At 45.8% G+C, this 20,189-nt stretch overlaps 1 long non-coding RNA gene across 3 annotated transcripts in view; it reads left to right on the top strand.

The window, feature by feature from the left end:
- LOC138067613 (uncharacterized) overlaps window positions 1-20,189 on the top strand; it is a 73,153-nt gene that overhangs the window by 34,816 nt on the left and 18,148 nt on the right. For 2 of the 3 annotated variants that reach the window (XR_011141800.1, XR_011141802.1), the window contains exons 4-8: window positions 3,037-3,110; window positions 5,583-5,717; window positions 6,526-6,638; window positions 7,825-8,064; window positions 9,024-9,746. This is a non-coding gene — a long non-coding RNA (uncharacterized lncRNA). Of the gene's footprint in view, window positions 1-3,036; window positions 3,111-5,582; window positions 5,718-6,525; window positions 6,639-7,824; window positions 8,065-9,023; window positions 9,747-20,189 lie in introns of those variants that run through there. The other variant, XR_011141801.1, reaches the window with a different exon arrangement.

Below are 20,189 nucleotides of genomic sequence, written 5' to 3'. Positions count from 1 at the left end.
GTGTGCTTAAATGTGGTTTCCTTACCTTGTTTTGTGAAATTGCTGGCAAGACCGTCACAGGACGCCAGATTATGCGCTAAAGGAAGGGTTACTGGTCATTCAGAAGGCACTTGCTTTCAGGTAAGATGTGTAACGCTGAGAATACTGGCAGTATTTACAAATACCCAAGGATAATCAACCTATTCCAATCTCTTCTTGTAGTATTTCTTCCATCCCATACCCACTTATCTTCTCTAATATCAGCTGTCTGACATGTCCTTCGTTTCCTGTGATAAACTCCTGTCTGACACCTGTTGCTGTTAAATGTTTGCTGTGTTCCTCCCCTGAAGGTTGGGTGGTTGCAAATGTCAGCAGGAAAAGTTGTAAACGTACGTGTAACATTTGGCAAGCAAGAAAGCTTTGAGAAATACTGAAATCTCTTTGGAGCTGTGCCCTGGTAGAACCACCTACCTAGTCCATCAATAGGTGGAGAAGTGAGCCCATTAGACGAGGTAACAAGAAGTGCAGAGAAGTTAACTGAGAAGCTTTTGGAACAGAAACGAAGAAGGTTCAATGAAATTCAAAACTAATAGCAGGGAATGATGTTTTTTCTGCACCGTTAGATTGTGAAACTCACTGCCATTGGGAGCAGTTGAGGCCAAGAGCATAATAAGATGTAGAAATGAATTGGGCATTTAAGTGGCTATCAGGAATATTATAGTTGCTATAATTCATAACAAGTTTTGAAGGAAGGAATATAGAATTCATTTACATTCCTAAGCCTTTCTTGAACTGATAGAGACCAGCTGGATCTCTAACCATAGGGTAGATTTTTCTACAAAGATTCTTGTGCTATCTCTGAAGGATATAATTTTGGCCATAAGAGAGAGATTACTGCCTCATATGGAGGGAGAGGACTGTTCATCTCGTTTGATTTCTAGACGTTTCACAACAAGTTTAAAATAATGAACCAGGGGTGTGCTGCCAGCAAATTCTCTCAAGATCTCAGCTTCAGTCTGTAATGCTGACTGTGTGCAACAGGGTGGCTAACTATCCTACGAAAGATTTGGCTTTGATGGCGCTCACAGCATGCAAGGCACTTTCCACACAGAAAAGCAAAGGCAGTTCCTACCTAGGGTGCTCGCGTTTGCATGACTCCCTGACAAGCAGGTGGACCTTGTGTAGAAGAGATGCAGCGTCAAGTTCAGTGAATGGTCAGGCTCATGTTTTGGTGGATCTTGGTCAAATGAGGTCTTATACAAACGTGTTTATTCAGGCATGTATCCGTGCACTTCAGCTGGATTTCTCTTAAGGCACCATAAAGGGGGTTAGTCTTTGCAAAAGATTTAAGGATGAGAGATTGCAGCTGTCCTCAGGAAGGCGGTCCGTGAGTAGGGCAGAGTGTAGGAGGAGGCTAGAGGTGACTGTGCAAGAATTTGACAAGTGAACAGTCAGGGCTGACATCACTAGACTTGCACGTGGTGGGAAATAAGATGATAGTGGACATAACCTGGAAATGACATTATATAATGGCAACCAAATTGAATGATATGCAAAAGGGGAGGTCGGGAGTGGGATCTGAAGCAGGGAGTGGCTGTTTGTGAAGTCGGGGAGCTAAGATGCTTTTGACACTCTTTAGGCTTGAAGGAGATGGTGAGTGTGTTTAGAAGGAAGAACTTAACCTCTTGGCTCCTCTGACTGCCATGCTAGATGTTGACAGCCTGAATACAGCCAGGGACACGCAGTAGTAACAGGGTAATGCAGGCTGAAGTCAAGGGATGTCAAAGGAGCAGGCAAAGGATTGAATATGAGAAGGAGAAAACGCAACAAGCCTGAAGTGGTGGATTTGATCACAGAAAGCTTAAGAGAGAGAGCTTGCCCCTGATGTGTGTGGGAGATGCCCGAGAAGGGCCGGCAGAAGCATGTGCTGGCGGCGGGGAGGGCACCAACTGGCGCACCACATATAGCCCGCGGCTGACTTAGCACTTGTGCCGTATTGCCCTCCCGCTCAAGGTTTTCTAATTCTGTCCCAGCCCGTGTCAGTGTCTCCCGGCAGCTGGCAGGCAGACATACAAGACATTCCTCGGAGAGCTCTCGCGCATCTCCCCCCCCACCTCCCTCCCCAAGGAGGGCCGAGGGCAGGGAAAAACAGCTTCCTGAAGGTGCGTCTGCTTCTCACGCTCCCTGGACGATCCAGGGGCCACCTTCTGCTCATACTCAGGCCCCATGGAAGTCTTCCTGCCACTGTGATCCTCTGGGGAAGAAATGAAGCTGCCCAGGCGCTCTTTGCAGTTTGCTCTCTGCTGTCACGTAAAGCTTTTCATCGGTTTTGGCCTCTCCCTCTGTTTCCTCTGTGGCTGCACAAGCACTGGTTTGTAGATCACAATGCACCCAAGGCTCTGGTATGGAAGTGCCCAGTTAAATGAAAGTGAAATAAGAGTGAGCGGGACTGCCCCCGGCTCCTGTCCCGTGCCTCCTTTGGCAAGGGCTGTAGTTGAGGCAGAACATGTATGTTGATTCTCATCAGGCAGTATTTCTTTCTTTTTCTTTTTCTTTTCTTTTTTTTTTTTTTTTTTTTTTACTTAGGAAAATGTTGGCTGAGGCCTGGTGAGATAGTTCCCACTACATAGTTTTTTTTTTACACGTAAAGCTTAGGCGCTCCATGAGATGCTATCGCGGCATACTTTCTCACCCTGCATGTGATAAAATCCCCCTGGTGCCACTTTGGGCAATTAGGATTCCTTCAGCCTCAGTGCCCCACACCCTCCTGCGCAGGAGCTGTGGAGATTCGCTGCCTTTCCCTTCCTCTCTCCTCCTTGGAGCACGCAGCACAAGAGTTATATTACTGCTCATTTAAATGGACTGTCTTTCCCAAGTCCCATTTCAATAATCTGCTAGGAGATAGAATGACTTCAGAATTGGAAAGGGCATTAAAGGATAGCTAAGTGCATAGCATAGAGTCCCCACATACCTGCATTGCCTGGAAAGTTTCAAAGTGACTTATGGAGCATCAACTTCTTCTCTTTCCCTTTTTTCTCTTTCTTTTTTGACATGCAGTACTCCAGGAAGTCTTGAATCAACTCAAGATCTAAAAGCCAAACCACTAGCTGGGATAAATCACCAAACCTCTGGTAATGTGAATTAAATTTTCCTGTTTTCTCTCAAGGGTGATCTAGGCTTGAAATCTCTCAAAACTCCAGGAATCTATAGTGTGTGTGTGTACTGTCTGTAGTCTATAGGGCTTTGGGGAATTTAGCGTTGTCACCATTTAGAACCTCTTTCCAGCCATCGGGAAGACTTATTTGCAACAACTGACGGTATGGACATCCTTTGAGACCCAAAGCTAGAAGTAAACATCATTTCTATGCTCATACATTCTCTGTCATTAAAATCCTGTCTCTGCCAAACATATAGTATGCATTTGCTTAAATATTGCCAAATGTTCAGATGCTCTAAAATGTGTTGGATGTATCAGAACACCTAGTTTGCTAAATACGATCATGAGTCTTGCTGTTACTTTATAATTTTTTTTAAGTGTTACACAGCTTGGTCATATGCAAACCGTGATACTCTCTAGCAAGAACAAAGCTGTAAGAATTGGATTTTTTCAGCTGTTTCCACGTCCAGTAATAAATAGGTTGGATTTATGGAACTTGCATAAGGCTCTAGATAATATTTATGCATTTTGACTCATATGCATGAAGTTGATGCTCTTTGGGGAGAGAAGGGATGCAACCATACTACCATATGATCAATTGTATCCTGTGCATCCAAAAATTATTTTAAGAGTCTAACTAGCATCGTCAGGGCTTGTTAAGCCCTGATAGAGATCCGTACAAGTATCTCGATTATTATCTGTACATCATTATCTGAGTGGGCACAAGTGGACATGAAGCATTTGATTAGCTGTTTCTTTCTCAGGAGTCACTGAGAGTGTTTCTGAGCATCCTGTGTACCTTCTTAATGTGTTTATTGCTACCTGTAAGAAGTTGTAGGCAGAGCATTGACGTGGAGAGGTGAGGCTGACGTTTTGCTTTGGAGCACTGGGGGTTTGAGGCCATTTTGTGTCTGGTGGCAGGATGTTTTCCGGTGGCTCCCCAGTGGTCATAGCCCTCTACAGTTGACACTAGGCCTCTGGGCCAGCCTCCCTGCCATCGTGGCCCTCAGCTCGAGGTTGCCTGGGGGCTTGCTTCCTTCAACAGCATCAGCAGGTGCTTTCTGACTGCACCGTATCCTTTTATCCCAGCAAGATCTTTATGCCCACTGCCTGGCCCACCCCTAGAGAGGTGGCCTCCAAGCAGCTGACTAAAAATTTGTGCAGGGATGAGCTAAAAGCGAGCAACGCCGTTTCTCTCGTCCAGCGAGAGGCAAGGGAGGCTGCAGGAAGGGCCAGGCAGCGATGCCTTGTGCTCCTCTAGCCAGTCAGAGTGCTGTCACGAGAGACAAGCTTGGGTCCCATAAGGCCCTTCAGTGGGAGAGGGAAAACTTTGCAACCGCAGTTGTGCAGCAGTGTGCAGGGATGCAGCGTGCAGTGAGCAGCCAGGTGCCCGTTACGGGAGGCAGGGAGGTCTTAGTCTCAGCACTGCTACTGGTGCAGTAGGTAAACCTGGCTGAGGTATTTCAATGAGCTATGATGGAGTTGAGCCTTTTGAGTTGTGCTCCTAAAAGCTCTGTGTTCCCTGTGTGTGAAAACTAACCTTTATAAAGCGCTCTGAACTCCTCGCACCGGGGCTGCTCGTGAGCGCAGGCCTGTGTTATCGGGTAACGGTGATGCATACACACGTAACGTCTCTCCTTCAGGATGTGTCAAGGAGCTATGATGACTTTCTTTAAATAGCCAGCTGCTTTTGAGACCCTTATTTAGCTGTAGGGAGACAAGTGACATGGTGATGCTCAAGAATGTCATTTTGCTTCTTGTGTGACCTATGAGATCAGAGGTGGTTAGCAGGAGACATACAGTGACTCTCATAGAAAGTTCTGTTGGATCTGGGCCACAGAGACCCTCTGGCGTCGGCATGGTGCCAAAACACAGGTGGTGAAGGACCCCCAAAGGACTCTCCCACCGTAGGGCGCAAGTGAACAGCTGAATGCACTACGAAAGCTTCTTGTGTCCTCCACTTAGGGGCAAATGCAAGCTGCATCTGCCTCTGTTGGAGCTCTTTTAAAAATTACATGGAAAGTTGCTATTGCCTATATGGTGCAGGTAGTCAGGGTTGTTGAGGCTCACCTGCAGAATGTGATATGAGCAGGGTTTTAGTTTGCAACATTTTGCTTGAATAGCCAGCCCTGCATTTTTTTCCTGCTTGTTAAACTTCTGGCAAAGTCAGTTGCAAAATGCTTTGCAATATAAGATGACTTCAGAGTTGCCAAAGAGAGGCTGATGACATACTTTATGAAGACTGTTACCCCCAAAGGTAGTTCAGAAATGCCAGTTATTTTTATTAAATACTTTTATCCCAAACTCATCTCTTCAGAGGAACTCTGTTATGCTGATAGAACTGTAACAGTTGGTTGCAGGGTTTTGGATGCGTCTGTGCCGAGGTGACTCTTAGTTTTAACTCTTTCTCCTCCTAGTTGATTTCCACCTTTTTTTTTTTTCCTAGAGAAATCTTAGAACGCTGACCTGGGAACAGCAAGCGCCGCTGGCCCCTAAGTAGAAGGAAGAGTTTGGAATGATGGTGGTATGTACAGCGGGAGAAATCTTCATTCTGCGGTTGTGGGTGCTCTGACGTAAACAGGTGAGAGATCACATCATAAAAGGTGTTGGTACCACGCAAGAGAGTTGCCTGACAACCTCCAACCTTATGACTTCCGTTTTAATTAGTTGTGCCACTTGTTTGTGTCAGAACGGTCATGTTCAAAATGATCTACGCGTTAATTCTGACCAATTAGTTTTTGTTTCTGGGTTTGTTAAGGGTTAATAAATGTAACTATTCTCAATTTAAACTCTGAGCAATTACACCAAACAGTATTTTTCCTTCCTGCCTGGATTATCGAACTCTGAATGTGATGCCGGAAGAAAACTGTTGTGATAGGAAATTTCTCATTAGTTTTCAGCAAATACTTCTTTAAAAAGTGTATGAAGTGAATAGACTTGGTGATGATTTTTGCCATAGAATAGAAGTCATTTCAACAAATTTGAAGAAAACGGATTTAGAAATGTAGGGGAGTATTTTTCAGTAAATCTTTTTCAGTATTCATGCAACAAAATTATCCATAAAGGAAAGAATGTAGTGGTTTTTGGGTAAGGTGAATACTTATTTTATATAGAGCACTGGTGAAGCACTGGTTTCTGGTACTTACCTGTTATTTCAGCTATACTCTGTGGTACCTGTACTGTCCCAAGAGAGCAGAACTTCGGTAACGTTCTGCAAGTAATTTGGTAAAATGAAATAAAGTTGATTTCATCACAGAGGAGCTTCTTCTGCCTTTTGCGATTTCAAATGCATTGTCTTAACTTTAGCTTCCTCTGGAGTACAACAGGACACTGCTTTGCATGCTTCATGGTACAAGAGATGGGATGAACCTAACTGTTTTTGTCTCCAGGTGTTCCTGCCAAGTGGTTATTGGAGAATGTTTCCTTTCGACTCTTCTTCATCTCTTTTGTGGCTGATCCCCTGTGGCACATGGAGTTGGTTGTTTCCTGGTAGATATCTGAGGTAAACTATTTAGCTGAAATGTCTGAATGCTTTGAATTAGCAATAGCGTGAAACCCTATGAGCTGCAGTGGACTCAGGCCAGTGCTTTTCTCTCAGAAACCGTCATGAAACCATTTTGTGTGCGTCTTGTCTGTTTGTCCTTGTGAGTGTTATATACAGATGATGAATGACAAAGACATTTTATTAGTTCTTCTCTTATTGTGCCTAAGCAAACTGGCAACGGTGAAGGAGATTGCTTAGAATCAAATTTTATGCTTTGGGAGGCTTTGCGTTTGAATAGCAGCTCTGCACACAGTGCAAGTCTCTCAGCTTTTACTTTGCTCCCTGCAATGAGTATAAAGGATTTCTTACTATATTCTGTAAAGCACATCAAATGAAATCATACTGAAATAATCCAGGGGTCTGAGAATCAAGACATTTGAAAAGCTTTCTCTTGCTACAGGTAGAACTTGGATTTAGCCTCCATATTGTTGGATGCCTCTCCCAAGGGATGGGAAGTGGTGTAACATTAGCAGCCTCCTGCCAGTGCCTCCCTTCTCTCTCCTCTCCTTTTTGCAAGCAGAGCCTGGAAAGGGCGGCTGAGGTGCAGATAATGCCGCCGTAGTTACCAGCCTGTGAGTTTTGAGGCTGGAATGTCGTTTTCAGTGCCCATTGCTTTTGAGAGGAGTTGGTGTTGGGAAAATCTCCCATTTGTGCTTTTCAGGGTCTAAAACCAATCGAGACTCTAAGTCTCTTTTAAAATTAGATGGGGCTTATGCTCCTTTAGAGCATCACTGTGGATATGTTCCCGAAGGAAGCTTCCAGGGTGGAAGCTATCCCAGCTGTCTCTTTTCTTAGCGTCGCTTTTACTTCTTACATTTCGCTTTCATTGTTATTATGTAGGCAAAGATTTTTTTTTTTATCTCCCCCTTTGAAAGGTTTAATTTCCACAAAGATTTTGTTTAGCGTTGTTATCATTTTAACAATAGTTAGCAGAAGAACCATAATCAAGCCTCAGAGTCTGCTGTGGGCATTAGCATGTAATACAGATCTGCAGCTGATCCTGGGTAGCACATTTGTTTCTCTACCTGAGAGTGCTAATGCTAAAGAGCACCTCAGCTCCCCAAACACATCGAATTTAGCGGATCTGCTTTCTTCACCTAGAATTTAAAGCTGACGTTCCCCTCGTTCCTAATTAACTCTGCAGGAGTATCTTGTCCCACAGTCCCATCCCTTCAAAGGGAAGGACAAACCCAAAGCTGCAGTGTGGTTTTGAATGCCTGTTCTCGTGTTCTGCTTGCTTGCTGGGAGGAGAGGAGCGCACGTTCGCTGCAGCAGCAATGCAAGATTAGACAGCTGAAGAGAAAAGCCCAATAAAGGGATGGTGGCAGCTCCTGGGACGAGATGATATCTGCCAGGAGGAACGTGTCACTGGCAGCTTCACCAGGTGAGGGTTGCTCTTCCTCCCCTGCACTGTGGTACAGACATGATTTCCCTGCCATCCTTTGCTGGGTAACAAGAATGGTGGTTGTTATTTATTGGCCAAGGATTTCAGCAATAACAAGTGATTTTCAGAGACCGGTTTTGGATTTTCAGGAAGTGGCAAACACTTTTTTTTCCTGTTTAAAAAAAAAAAAAAGCCTCCCTTTTTTGTATTTTTAAGCTGAACATCCTCCAAATCAGTGTGTCTCAAATCATGTCACTTTGAAAATCTGTTGCTGCAGGTGGGTTTTAAGGAGTAAGTAATAATTAACTCTGCTTCTAATGATGTCTCTGGGACTACAGGTATGTGTGATATTCTGTTTGTTGTGTGTTGCATTATCAGGGTTCAAATTAAGGAGAGAAAGAACCTAATAGGAAACAACAGTACAAAGAGAATACAACTAGACGCAAATATAGTCAGGCAGTCAGTCTAATAAGTGAGTCAAAGTCACAGGGAGAGCTGGAAAAATAGGTATGATTAGGTAGGATTTTGCTACCCGACACTTTGAAGTGGCATCACTTGCAAATGTTTGGATGCTGAATCGATATGAAAAATTTATCAGGAATCCAGCTGCCTTTCCTTTCTGAGCCCTGGGGGCAGGACAGATCTGCACGGTGACCATGTAATGGGGCCTGAATTCCAGTCCCAGTGCCCCATGAGGCAAACACTCGCTTGGAAATAAAGATGGGGAATTTTATTGTTTCTGATTCAAATTAGGAAGATTTTCTCAGGGCCCCATAGAAAGTCAGTGGGCAGAGCAGAAATTAGACCTGGCTGTTCAGCCTTCCCTTTGGACAGCAGGTTCTCAATTACCCAGTGTGGTTTCCAGCTCCCTGTTTCAGGATCAGAGGAGATTCCTGGTAGGATTTATTTCTCATTTTTTTGTGCCTGTGTTTGTCCCCACCTTCTGCGTGTTCCCGCAGGATGGAGCTTTTCGCCTTCCCAGGGGCGTTACAAGCTGCCAGCTGGACTTCTCTCTGCATTGTCTTCTCTCCCAGTCATAACTTCCAGCCTGTGCAGGGCTCCCAGCCCTGTGTCATATGAAAGGTAATGTCCAGTGAGTTAGCTGGGGCTGAAGAAAGTGAGCCCAGCAGCTAGCAGGGCTCTGATGCCTGGCCTGCGCTTGGTTGGATGGCCAAGAGATCCCTGCTGTTTTTAATAGCTCTGTGACAGACTTGGCCAACAAATGTGGTATGTTTCATTATAACTCAGTTTTCACACAAGCAAATGACCTTTGCAGCGGGTAAGTAACTCACTGCAAACTTTTCTGCAGTCCTTTTAAAGAGCTAGTGGCAATTTCCTCCCTTGTGGGCTGTGTACTCCTCGGGGCTCATACCAGGGCTGGATTGCGTGTGGGCAGACGACATCCTTAGGACGTGGATTGCAACTGATAATCCTCCATCCCAGTCTGGTTCTCTGTGACCTGCCCTTGTGTAGCACGTCTCCTTTGAGCTTCCAGTGCTGGGCAAACTGGACTGGGAGCAGCAGGGTTGTCAGGCCACCTTCAGAAGCAGCTCTTTTTACCCCTCTAGCTCAGCTAGCATACCTGGCTAAAGGCAGGGAGGGAGTTTTGCGAATGCAAAAGGCTGGTGGGTACCCGTGAGATGTGGGATGCTGCCCTTTTCCTCTGCCTGGATGCTACAGATCTGGCGAAGATTTATCTCATTGTCATGGCATTTATCGCATTGTCTCCTAGCTGCTAAATTTCAGGGAGTAGTCAGTGGCAGAACGTGATGATAATGGGTTACTCGGAGTACAAATGATTCAAACATGCCTTCATCAGTGAAATGAAGCAGGTTCCATGAAGATTTTTTTCCCTGATATTCTCTCACAGAGCTTGGATAGCATAATATCAGAAACATTCATTTTGCATCCCTTTCAGCTTTATGTTTGTACATTTCATTTTTTGAGGTACTGATTTCTTTCTCAGCAGCTTCTGAGCATCTCTAAAGCAATCTCAAAATGATACCATTTGTACTAGAGCAAATGCAAGAGGGGACCCCTGTGTTACCTGCTATACTGAGAAAAATAAGAGACAGTCCTTGCTTCAGTGCTACGGCAAATTAAGATAAGGAAACAGGAGAAAACTAAAGCAGAGAGCAGCCAAATGATTTCCTGGAGGAGACCCAGCTTGGCAGTTGCAGCCAGAAGAAGAAGGTTCAAGTCCAAGGCAAGGCACATCCCCTGGAACGTGCTGTCTCCAGGAACAGCTTTCATACATGACCTCCAACCTCTGTTCTCTAAATTTCTTCCCTTTTGATGAAATTATGATGTTTAGAGAATGGTGGGGGGTGTCATGCAGAGACTTGATATGCTCGAATCCACCCCTTTGGACTGAGCTACTTAGGCTGACCCAAGTGGCTGGTCTGCGGTGTGTGATGGCCTTCTCCCAGTTCCCAACAGTGCTCCCAAAACTACCTTCAGGAGTGGTACAGGGGGCTGTCCTGAGCTGATCAGTCAGGTGAGATGATGGTTGGAGCGCACCTGAAAATCAATTTGTGGGGCTTAAGGAGGTGAGGCTTAAGGATTTGCCTTGTTTGTCCATGTTTCTGTATTTGCCCAGTAATATTTATGACTTTCTTGGACAATTTCAGCCAAATTAGAAAAAGGGACAGAGGTCTCGGAGATGATTGCCTTCCTATAAGTTTTGTGAAAATTGGCAGCTGGAAGAGTCCCAAGTGAAGCCTGCCAGTGAGGGAAAGCAAGCGGGATGCAGCTGTTACCTGGTCTGTTGGGCAGCAGCTGCCCGGCTAATCAGCTTACATGTTTTCACCCTCCAGCAGTCTGTGTGTGTTGGTTAGCTTATAGCTCTGGAGTAGCCACCAGTTCTGCTGTCTTCTGTCCTGCAGAGGTTGCATAGCAGAGATGGAGAGAATCTGAGGTTATTCAGTTAGAAGGAGGAAGAATTAGGGAAAGAAGGGCACAAAATGTGGTAATTCAGGCTTCCTGGGCTTAGATTAGAAGTGAGCTCAAATCTGATCAAATCACATATCTTCTTACAAATCACATTTTTGAGTCTTACAGAGTGAGAAGAGCAAGAAGAAGATACTTACTTGGCTGTTTTTTCTTCTTATGAGGAATGTCTCTTTATTGTGGCATCTTTTGTCACAATCAAAGTTATGGAAAGTAAATGCTAATATCATTGCTTCTCTGTTTTACAAGGCAATAATTCAACACTTGAATGCATAGACTATTCAGTTGAAGGCTAAATGGTTATCAGAACAAATGAATTAGATTACCGTTGATGAAAACCAGGGAAGATGGAACTGTTGGTATTGTGAAGATAACAAAAGAGAGAGAAAGAAAGTAGAAAATGAATGTCTTGTTATGAAATGGGGCCTGAATACTGCATCTGTGTGCTTCCAAAACCTGGAGACGTTTATGCTCATTTGGAATCCCTACATCAGGCTCAGTCTTCTCCATAGGCTTGCAAAGCACTGAGTCAACCCTGCTGGAACAAGATATTTCCCAGCTTTGGGTGGTATAAACACCCAGAAGGTTATGCTCCATGGTGATGAACGACCAGAGGTTCCCAAATGCTTTCATTGGCAACTTCCTACTTCTGGTCCAGAGCCCAGCTTCTTGCAGATGAATTTGTCAGGCTTGTAAATACTAAGGGCTGTAGTCTGCTGGGGTAGTGAGCCCTATTCTGGGAGCTGCTGCTCTGTATCCTGATGTGGCTTTCACCTAACGTTGACCCGCAGTAGCTGCTGGGGTGGAGGAACTACTCTTCTTTCCCACGGTGGTGAATGAGCTGCAGATTCCTCACGGGTATCCCCGGATGTGGGACGTGCTCTCATCCAAAGTTTGCGTCTTACCGTGACCTTCTCACAGTCTTTTAGACTTTGTCTTTTGCGGTAGCGCTTTCTTATTTGGCATCAGTGTTTCATTTTTTCAGTCGCTTGTAAAATCTGATTGATCCTTTCCTCCTTGCTATTGGGAACATCACTGAAATTGTGACTGTGAAAGAGGCATCACCGCAGTGAAAGAGCAAGGTGCTACCAAATGGCTCCAGAAAGCTTCTGGGAACAGGGAATCCAGTGCAACTAAAAGGTGCTTTGGATCTCTTCTGCAAGGAGGCTGTTCAGCGGCACCATGGTCTCCTCTTCACCAGTGAGACATGCCTTAAGGAAGGGCATTTGGTAGCTATAATAAAACTTGGCCAAATGGTGGAAATATGATCGACGCTTCAATTAACGGGTGTTGGCTCTAATCAGATTATGTGGAACACTTGTTCCTGCTCTGTATGCAGCTGCATACTATAGTGTGACTATTTATGGGCCAGGCTCCAATGGGATTTATGGATGATGATGAGCTAGCAGTGGATTCAATTACCACCTGAGCTCACTGCAAACGTTGCAGCAAATTGCAGCGGCTGCAAAACGAGCTTTGCACGAGGGCTGCCCGAGCACCATGTGCCCTGCTAGCTAGAAATTCTCCAGCCATGAGGAGATGGAGTTAAATGGCTCCCCACAGCTGTGTTCTTATTTTCCCTTCTTAAGGCTTTCATGGTTGTCTTTAGCACAGCCTCTGCATCTTCTCCATTGCTGGGTCTTTGGGTCACTGCAGAGGAAGCAAAGCTGTATCGTGTCATCCACAAACTCAAAGGGTGCCCCTTTGGGGGATTCGCATGACCATTGTGCTTTTTGGTGAGACTGCCATCTTCCACCCTCTGGAGAAAGCAGAGAGGACACACAATACCTTGGGACGAAGGGCTGGCTAGGAGGTGTCCTATGAAGCACTGGTGGTGGCAAAAAGGAATGGCTCTTGTCCCTCTGGAGTTGAGGACTACATGAAAAAGGGATTGTTCCTCTCCTGCCCCTTCTGCTGGGAATTCTCAGTACCTAGATTGCCTGAATATTGGTGGCAGCGTTGTTCTGCGAATAGTCTTGGGTGCTCTTGGGCTGTGCTCAAACGCTTGCTCCCCATGAGCAGCTGGGAGGGCACAGTTGTTATATTAAGATGGTTTTGCCTTAATGCCACATAGCACTTTGCCTGATGGCCTTTGTCCCCAGGGGTAATCAGTACAACTGATTCATGAAACGATCCAGAGTAAAACCCACCACCCTTTTTCCCCCAAAAGGGCGGTGTGGGGGCAGGAACAAGTTGCTCTTTAAAGTGCTGTCATTAAGAAGTGATGATTTCTTATATTTTAGAAAGGCAGGGGAAACAAGGGGGGAAATAAATGCATTTGTGTTAAAGATAAAGTGCTTTTCTGTCTACCAGCTTGTGGTAAGGGACTCTCTCACAGGAGGTGTGTGATGAGGAGCATCCCACTTGTCTGAATGACAGAAGAGTTTGCCTGTTCTTTCCAGGAGAAAAAAAAATATATATATATATATCAGGGATTAGTTGCTGGGATCCTTTAATTAATATACCAAGGCTTGCTGTTAAGGTCAAGCACAAACAGGTTTATTAGCTAGGCCTGAAATCTGATCAACCATTCAAAGTTAATTAAACTCCCCCTGACTTCTATGTTCAGCTGTTGCTGAAGGGCTGGTTTCTAAATGGCTGTAAATCAGTGTAACTCCTTGGGCTTTACATGACTGAGATACTGGCTCCGGATCTGACTCTCATAGATGGTTTTTCCAGAACATCTCCGCCACCAAGAAAAGCAACGATAAGGAGGAAAGAAAAATAAAAAGGCAAACAGAAGGCACAAGCTTTGTTTTGATTCATAAAAGGAAGAGAACAGTCAATGAAACAACCCTCTCAGATTCACCTATAACCTGGAAACCCATACTCACCCGTTTTGCCAGGGTTAATGAGCTGTGCTTGGTAAGTTAAAAAGTCCATCTAAAGAGATGCTGAACACAACTATCCAACTACTCCAGTGTTGCAACCTACATTGGCCTGGGCACTAGATAGGTTTTCCACTTGATTGAGAGTGCGTCTGAATGCTGCTGTCACACACCCGCTTTGCACGGGGAGGAACAAGCTGCAGAATTCAAGGGTGAGGTGTTCTTTGAAACACCACATTAGGTAATGGAGGAGCTTCTATTTTCACTTGTCTGCAGTTATCAAAGGGAAGCTGTAGATTCATGAATAACTATGAGTTTAAAAAGATCACCTTGTCTTTACTATGCTTCACTGGCTTTGCTAGAAGCTCCTGCCCTTTCGGGATGCTCCCAAATCCTGGGGCTCTGAGGTGCCGGCTTCTGGGGGAAGTGTGTTGGATGCAGGAATACTCTAGAAAGTCAAGGGCAGCCTGCAGGGGATGATGGTGGTTTACTCTATAGTTTCTGGGAATGGGGGGGCAGTTGGTGGAAATACTTGTACAATGTATGTAAAATTGAAGTTGGGAAGCACAAAGCATTTTCACAGAACATGGAGAGCATTTTCCCTAAAAAACTACCTCTGCGGCTGAAGAGAGCAAGTTGTCATTCCCTGCACAGTCTCGCAGCAGAGCGTGGGCAGGATTGGGAAAGATAGCTTTTTTCCCCCATGGATGTGTGTGTAAGTTGGGCCTCTCAAGGCCCAGTTTACTAACTGAACCACAAAACTGCCCTTTCTTGCTAGATTTCCTGCAGTACTCCCATCAGCTTGCTGAATTAGCTCATCTCACCCAGCTTGTTTATCTGAAGTTTCCTATCATACCACGAGAGTATGTTGCATCTATCAGCAAATGGCCAGATACTTGAGCTAAGCTAAAAGTCTCTCAGGTAGTGCAATCAGACATTTAAATTTAGCTCACAGTAAAAAGACTTTCTTTGGGACTTCTTGTCCCATTTGTTTTGTTTAGATGGGGTTTCCTTCTCTTCCCTTTCAAGGCTGTAGCCTGGGAGAGGTGTACTTGTTCCAAGCAAGGAAGTAGGAGAGAAGGGGCTGGGCTTCTCCTGTGCCTCCCTCCTCAACCCTTCTGTCACATCTGATTGCCATATGCTGACATCGTCCTCTACTGCAGACAGAGTACATCACCTGTATCCCATCAAAAAGAATCCCTGTTGGTTTTAAAGTCTGATTACCCCGGAATAACTCTTTTCTCTGTACTTGAGGCTCTGCCTGGGAGCTTTTGGGGAGCATCTTCTCCAGGACAGCCTCCCTTGGCCAAATCAGTAGGAGCTGGGTTAAACTCAGCTGGGATTGACTCTTGGTATAGTCTTAACGCTTTTCTCCCCCTTAGATGCTGAAAGTAGGAGCTAATCCCTTCCTTACCCCTGTTGATGGTACCTGTTGACTCCTGATCAGACATTTCAGCATGTTTAAGCTGTTTCAAGAGTTACCCACCTGATGAGAAGACTTAACCTGCTCCTGCTCATTGTATTATCACAGTTGCAACTCAAATGAGAAGCACTGAAATCTGCTGGCAAGCCCTCGCGGGACGACCAGCAGGAACCTGCCCTGCTGAGAAGAGTGGAATTCCTCTCAGCTGAAGGCGGCTGTCTGCCTGTCTTGAGGCTGACTGGCTGGTGAGGTATGGAAATGATGCTTAAGTTAAGTTAATCTTGCAGACCAAGGGGCTCGAAGCAGCTTTCCCAAGTAAGTCCCTGTCGGAAACTTCCTGCGCTGTTTATATCTTCTCCCATTGCTCACTGCTGCAACTTGGAGTATGCAGCCAGCAGCTCTGATGTAACTTTACACAAATAGTGCCCTTATGAAGGGTCCTGGCTTGACAGATTGAATCCCTTCTTAACAAGGCGCTGCTCTGTAGAGAATAATGTTGTAAATCCCCCTCTCCCTCCACAGTCACACACACGTGCTCCAACCTACTGAGGCCATCTTTGTCTGCTGTCCTGAGTTTCTCCCTCCTCCTGTATATGTGCCGGCCAGCTCCGGACCACGATATGGGTGAGCTGAGGGAGAATGGGATATTGACCCGGGCTGTGTTGAGGCTTGGGGTGGGCAGCATGAGCCAACGTGTACCTGGAGAACACGGAGAGGTGGCCTCTAATGGAGAGGCAGAGCCCTTCGGGTGCTCCAGGTACTCCACAAAGTGGATCTGGCAGTGCCACAATTCATCGCAGCCCTGCAGATGTCCATCAGCCAGAGTCAGCTACCCCAGGCTAAATGCGTGCAATATCTCAGTGCAGGCCAAAGAAATCAGGAGCAGGGTTTGGTATGGACACAGAGTCACCAGCTCCTGGAGTCCTGTGAAGAGGGCAGAACAGGAACCTTTGTTTTTAGGTATGTGTGTATATATAAGTACGGAGGGATACTGAGTTAAGTTGAATTGGAGCTGAAACCAGGGCAATTTAAGCCAATGAGTGCACACAGGTGTCAGTGAGTTAAAACTGTTCCCCCAACTCTTGCGTTTGCTGGTGGGGAAATGACCGTTTTCTCTACTCGTTAGTAATACTAGTTTGTGCTGTGCCTCTCAGCTTTGTTATGCTTTACAGTCTTGTTAGGGCTCTTGTGGGGAGAAATCCCATTAGTAGCATTATGACTCCATGATGCAGGAGGACTGTGGGTGGATGCTGATGGAGAATTAGGGCATCTAATACAATCAAGGACATAGGGCTTAAAAAACGTTGAGAACTGCTGCTAATGCAAGGAGAGAACACTTAAGGTGGGCATTTTTCACTCTCCTTGGCTGGACAGCTGTGAGAAGCCCTCTTTATCTGTGTTTTACTATTGGTTTTAATATTTGATCCTAGTATTTTTGGTGTTATGTCTAGAGATTCAAGCAACGTAGGACTTGCACGGTGTTTTCTTAATAGGTATTGAAAGAGCAATGAATTGAGCAGTTGAAAGGAAAGGAACGGTGGGCAGAGGCTAAGCTGTGTCTGAGGACTATCTTCTTAAATTCAATGAGATGGGATGGCCCTTGCTGTTGTGCTGTTAGGGGTGTGCTTTCCCAGCAGAGTCCCCACTCTCTCCTGTGAGCGTGCAAAGACTTGGGAAGAGGCAGAAGGGGAATACCTTCCTGGGTGCGCATGCATTTGCAAAGTAGTGCCAGTACTGGTGCGTGTTTTCAGATCCCGTTAGAGCAATCTCAACAAGCAGGCGTTTCTGAGTAGAGGAAGCTGCACGGCCGGGTGGGAGAATTCAGCACGTTGAGCGGTTAGTGTCGTTCCAGCGGATAGACGAGTTCATGCATTCACTGCGTTTGGGGGTGCAGAGCCTCGACTCCGCTGTGCAGGTATCTGGGCACAGTTGAATAACGCGTCGCAGCTGGGGCCTGGATTTTCGTCTTCCACTCTAATAACCATCCATTTCTCCTTTGCTTTCATTTCTTTGACAGCTGCTAAGCTAGGAGTTGGTTTCTAGCCCGGAGCAGTTTTGATGAAGTGCTATCACGCGCTAGCTAGTGTTGCACAGTGTTCAGAGGGATGAAGGCTCCAGTCGTTGAGGTCATGCTCTGAACTCCATCGTCCTGCAGCACCCCTACACAGATGTGAGGTGTTGGGGAACTCAGGGCTGTGCCTGGATAGCTGCGGATGGAAGGAACGTAGCGTCATTTCCACTCTAGTGATAGACGTTATTTCAAAAAGATCTTGTTTCCTTTGGCTGTGAGCAACATGAAAGCACAGTGAGATGGGCAGGGGGAACCACAACCAGTTCCAGGGCAGGCAAGGGCCCAGTCAGGGCTTGGTGGGCTGCTTGCTGTCAGGCTGCATTGCCACCTGCTGGGGGGACACAGCCCCTTGCTAAGGCCATCTTCAGCCGTGCTTTAATGAGGGGTGTCCCCAAGCCATTTTGGTCTGTGACAGACAATGGCTTCCACCAAAAGCTTGCAGAGGAAACCATGGTTTCCCCTCGTTTTCTGCTATGTAAGGCCCTTATGGGGGCACTCATGCTGTAGTACCCTGCCTGTTTTATAAAAATGAGTAGAAGAGGGCGAAGGTCAAAATGCCTTTTTGCAGCTCGGCCCTTGTGCAGAAGCATGGCCCGGCCTCCCCGGGAGAGGAACTGGATGGGGAACAAAACCAGAAAGCCCACCAGAAACCCCAAACAGGAGCACTTCTGAGCGTTTAAGCTGAACAAAAAGGTTACGTAAAGCCTCACCAAACCTGTAAGGGCACCCTCTTAGAGATAATATTATTATTGAAACTCCTTCAACAGGACATGCTGCAAGCTGCTGAGGAATCCCTGACCCCACTGCAAGTAGCAAACCTGTTGACTCCAGCATGTTTTCTCAGGCGTTTATTGCAGGCAGATCTGCTCTGTCCTCCTGCTATTGCACGTGACGCGTTCCTCTCTTGGATTTTCTCTTCAGACACTTTATAACTTGATGTGTTGTAACTCCTGGGGTTTAAATTTCCCAGTCCTGGGTGTTTGCTTTGACTTCAGGGTCTTTCTTTGGGTGCAGCAGAGGGGACGAGGGAGAACGCTGTAGCTGAACTGCTCAGCCATTCTAGGCAGGGAGATTTGAGGAAGCTGTGCTGCTCTTCCCAATATAAAAAACCAAAACAGAACAAAACCCCCCCACAACTCTTAAAATTTAATCGTACGTGCTAGGACCTTACTGCCTTGGAGCATGACTTGTGGTCTCCCTGGGACCAGCCCTTTGGTATCATTATGAAAAAACTCTACTCAAATTTGGCCAGGGTATTACCCTTTGGGAAAAGAATGAAAAAAACGAGGGGAAGAGGAAAAGGGGGAATGGGAGGGGAACCTTCCTCTTCTACCTTGCTCAGCTCCTCGCCTGGCAGACAGGAACAATGTCCCCCTTGCCTTTGGGGGTGGGAAGCATCCTTAATAATGTTCTTCTCATGCTGTTTAACAGGCTGTCCCTACTGATAAATGGCCTCTTGAAATCATACAGAATTTAAGGCAGAGTTTTGCTAGGGACCGTATTAGTCTGAAGTGTTTTCAAAGTGAGGCAGGCTTCAGCATCCAGTATGTATTAGATGACTGCAATGCTAGTTTATAAACTGATTTATCAAATGAGCTGTGCATCTGACTGCTAATGGTGGAGGCACTCATGACTGGTTATTTGACAACAGAATATTAGTTGCAGATTTAGCATCCATGCAGATTGCACTGTGGGCATGTGAGAAGTTAATATCCAGAATGGGAAATAAAACAAGTTGGATGCAAGCAGCAAAAACAGATTTGCCCCCTCCCACTGTCCCTGTCTTTATTTCATCTCTCCTATGGTTGGGCCTGCTGTCAGCTCTTGAGAGCTAAAATCAGGGCTGGCTTTCGGGGGGGGGGGGGGGGAATGCACACCTATAGATGCTGTTTGGCCAACAGTATTTGGGACATTTTTCATGTTACTGATAGCACTGTTAGGCATAGGAGTGAGCATGAATTGAGCCAGTCTGGCAGTGTATTCAGGCTGTCTTTATTTCTTGCAGGTATGAGGCACTTGATTTTAAAACAAAACACCATCATGGAGGAACATAACTATCCCCAAGAACTAATATTTAAACATATAAAATTCTGATAAAATCCCTATGATGTAGCTTGTTGAGAATAAATTTAAAATCCTTCAAATTTTTAGGGCTTTTTTTTTTTTTTTTCTTCTGCTCTTGATGAACTTTACCGAATCTTTCTGAGGCCTGGCAATACCAGTTTTACTGTTCCTTTCTTTCCCTTCCGCTCTCTGCATGTAACTGCTGCCTCTCCAGGCTTTGTCCTGTTCCCGCTCCCTCTGCTCAGCTCCGGAGTCCGGTGGAAGTGAGCAGCACCATGGCCCTGCATGAGGAAGGAGGGTCCACCAGTGAAAACTCACACTATGCTTCTTTCCCATCCCAATTGCTAATCCCCTCCCGGAAGAGCTTTGTCACAAACCTTAATAGAAATGGAAATCATAGAAAATATGGCCGTAAGACACCTCAAGCAGCCAAATCTTTCCTTCTTCTGGAGGGCTGGATCGCATCCTCTTTCTGTTGGCGAACGCTGCAATAGTCCTAGTGCTTTCAAGAGCAAACATTTAATATGGCCTCCCCTGTTTCTCAGGAAATAAAACTTACTGAAATGGAAGCTGGGGCTCCTTAGTTTCAGGTAAAGCCCTGGCAGTCCTGTACAGAGTAAAACTCGCACTCTGTGTGTTAGTGAGCACCTGTGAAAAAGCCACTTTGGATTGCTGCAGCTGCAGGGGCAAAAGTGTCTGAAGCATCCCAGCAGCATTTATCTATTCACAGCGTTCCCATAATCCACAGTCACCTTCCGTGTTATGGGTGTGCCTGAGAACATTGTAGCAC

Source organism: Struthio camelus, chromosome 6 (genome assembly GCF_040807025.1).
Source record: "Struthio camelus isolate bStrCam1 chromosome 6, bStrCam1.hap1, whole genome shotgun sequence".
In the NCBI taxonomy this organism is placed as follows: domain Eukaryota; kingdom Metazoa; phylum Chordata; class Aves; order Struthioniformes; family Struthionidae; genus Struthio; species Struthio camelus.
Note: the sequence above shows the minus strand (reverse complement) of the source record. Positions and strands in the feature narration are given on the sequence as shown.